Here is a 2,863-nt window from a genome sequence, read left to right as displayed (position 1 = left end):
ACTAGATTGAAACTTTATCGCGTTCAAAAATAGATAGATCCAATGTCGCATTCAGTAAAGATTTATGATACATGTATCGGGTGTACTCAATGTGTTCGAGCCTGTCCTACGGATGTTTTAGAAATATTGTCCTTTTTTTCCCCATTTTAAAGTTTTTTCTGGAATACGACTTCAGTCTACGAAAGTTGCATCTTTGGATTCATCAAATGGTAGATACAACTGATACCCCCCCCCCCCCCACCGCACCCACTTTGCTAGATGATACGGTCCTGATGATCCAATCAGCGACTTTCCACGAAATCATTGCCCCTTGGGGACCACAACATATTGGTGGTTCAAGAGACAGGTCGAACATCGTGCTTTAAAGAGTTCAAATATAATGAACCACCAAAGGGTGTAGGTTGGTATAGGGGTGCAAGAAAGAGGTTGTCAAAGAATGGCTAGATAGCGCTGCAGGGGTCCAATAAGAATGGCCAAACCAGCACGACAGTTCATAGACTGGTAGTCATGGTAGACCAAGTGATCCAACACAAGGGCTTAAAGTATGTGAGAAAAAGAAAAGGATGTGGGCTTGATCTGTGAGTTAGTCTTGCTGAATTAATTATGATATCATTTAATAGAACTTGTAGTTGTGCATAAACAGAATACTAACAAACGAGATAACTCGCGTTACCTTGTTATTTATAATTATGTTTTTTGTTATTGGAATTTGCAGTTTTGCATAAACAGAATGCTAAAAACCAACTATACCATTTTTAGGAATTTAATGCACTAATGATTTTGAAAAAAATTAAAAAAAAAAAGGTCAAACCACACAAAACGCGTCACTTTCTCCCGAAGGTAATAACATTTGCTTATTATATATTCATCGAAATCAAGATTAATATCCGAACTTGTTGTTGATATTGATTCACAGGTCTACGGGTGATAAAGACGTGAGATTTAAAGTTTTGTATTGCGGGATCTGTCATTCTGATATTCACTTTGCCAAAAGCGAATTGGGCGTGACCACTTATCCCCTTATTCCTGGGTACGTACAATCATTATTATTTGATTTTTCGTTATAGATACTGCGATTTTATCATTATCATTAGTTGGTTAGCTTTATTATTATAATTTTCATCATGCCTGCTTAATGCAGGCACGAGATCGTGGATGTTGTGACTGAAGTAGGAACCAAAGTAAAGAAATTCAAAGTCGGGGACCATGTCAGGGTTGGAGTCTTGTCAGGATCATGCGGCTCATGTCAAAGCTGTGCTAATGATCTTGAAAACTACTGTCCGAAACACATTTCAACTTATGGTGTCCCTTATCATGATGGCACTCGTACGTATGGTGGGTACTCGGATCACATGGTGGCCGATGAGCATTTTGTGCTGAGTTGGCCGAAGAATCTGCCCCTTGATTCGGGTGCGCCATTGTTATGTGTGGGTATCACCACCTACAGTCCACTTAAACACTTTGGGTTAGACAAGCCTGGTGTGAAGGTGGGTGTGGTTGGTCTGGGTGGGCTCGGTCATGTTGCGGTCAAGTTTGCTAAGGCTTTTGGGGCCGAGGTCACGGTGTTTAGCACAACGCCGGCTAAGAAGCAAGAAGCACTTGAAGGACTTAAAGCTGATCATTTTGTAAACAGCAAAGACCCTGAACAGATGAAGGTGGGATATTAATTTCTTATAGTAAATATATATATTGTGTAGCATTTTTCTAAATCAATTATGAAATCTGTTTATCTGATCTACTATTGTAACCAGTCAGCAAGTTCATTGGATGGAATAATCGACACAGTCTCCGCGACCCACCTCATTGCACCATTGCTGAGTGTGCTTAAACCAGACGGGAAGCTTATTTGTGTCGGATTATCAGAGAAGCCCCTTGAGCTACCAACATATTCTTTAATCATGGGTTAGTCCTTTCATTTGCATATTTTATTTTCTTAAGGTGGCTGCAATTTGTTCAACTAAATGGAATTTACAGGGAGGAAGATTGTTGCTGGTAGCGTGATTGGAGGGCTAAAAGAGACTCAACAAATGCTTGATTTTGCCGCAGAACATGGTGTGACTGCGGATATTGAGCTAGTTCCCATAGATTATGTGAACACTGCTATGGAACGTGTCTTGAAATCTGATGTTAGATACCGATTTGTCATTGATGTGGCCAATTCGCTCAAAGCTCCATAGTTCAATATAACGTTAATCGGTTTATGAAACAATGGTTGGCTAATAAATCTTTATGAATAAAATTTTCTTGTGGATTGAGTTTAGAACATTCTTAATTATGGAAATTATTTTCTATGATAAAAAAAACTTATATTAGAACATACCTCCAAAAAAGTATCATGAGTGTAAGATCTCACCGTAACGAAAATGCAGGATCACCGGTGATGGCATAATGAAAATCACATGTGATCCCATGTACGTATGAACAGTCTCATGTATGAAGTACAGTTGTGGCCATGGGTTCGGCAACAAAACATGATCCAATGTTTACTTCATATGATTTTTTTGGAAACAAACTGAAATTGTTGTGTTTTTCACAAACTTTTGCAAGATGAGTTCTCTCTAGCCGGGCAGTCACGCCTTACTAAAAAACACATACAAATAATTTCCCAAGATCATAAAAGAATTTCAAATCAAGAGAAAAGAAAATTTGTTATTTTGATGCATATGTAAATGAGACGAGCCAATCATAAGCTACTTGAAATCAGTTGGTTTGTTATAAGCTTGAATCGAGTCGAGCTTAGATGAGTTTGAGTCTAAGCTGATCGAGCTTATATCGTGGCTCTTTTAATAATGAGCTCAAGCCTGTGCCACTTTCACATATCACGTTTGACTAGACTAATGAGACTAAATGTAAACTAAAAAGT

General features: G+C 38.5%; 1 pseudogene across 1 annotated transcript; it reads left to right on the top strand.

Moving 5' to 3' along the window:
• The first annotated feature begins 1,136 nt into the window (after window positions 1–1,136).
• Window positions 1,137–2,177, top strand: LOC143576997 (8-hydroxygeraniol dehydrogenase pseudogene; annotated as a pseudogene). The gene is made up of 3 exons (XR_013143035.1): window positions 1,137–1,655; window positions 1,752–1,902; window positions 1,975–2,177. The product of XR_013143035.1 is annotated as an 8-hydroxygeraniol dehydrogenase pseudogene (transcript).
• Window positions 2,178–2,863: the final 686 nt, after the last annotated feature.

Source organism: Bidens hawaiensis, unplaced genomic scaffold (assembly GCF_021521415.1).
Source record: "Bidens hawaiensis isolate Kalapana, Puna unplaced genomic scaffold, B.hawaiensis_p1.1 tig00028455_1, whole genome shotgun sequence".
Lineage (NCBI taxonomy): Eukaryota > Viridiplantae > Streptophyta > Magnoliopsida > Asterales > Asteraceae > Bidens > Bidens hawaiensis.
Note: the sequence above shows the minus strand (reverse complement) of the source record. Positions and strands in the feature narration are given on the sequence as shown.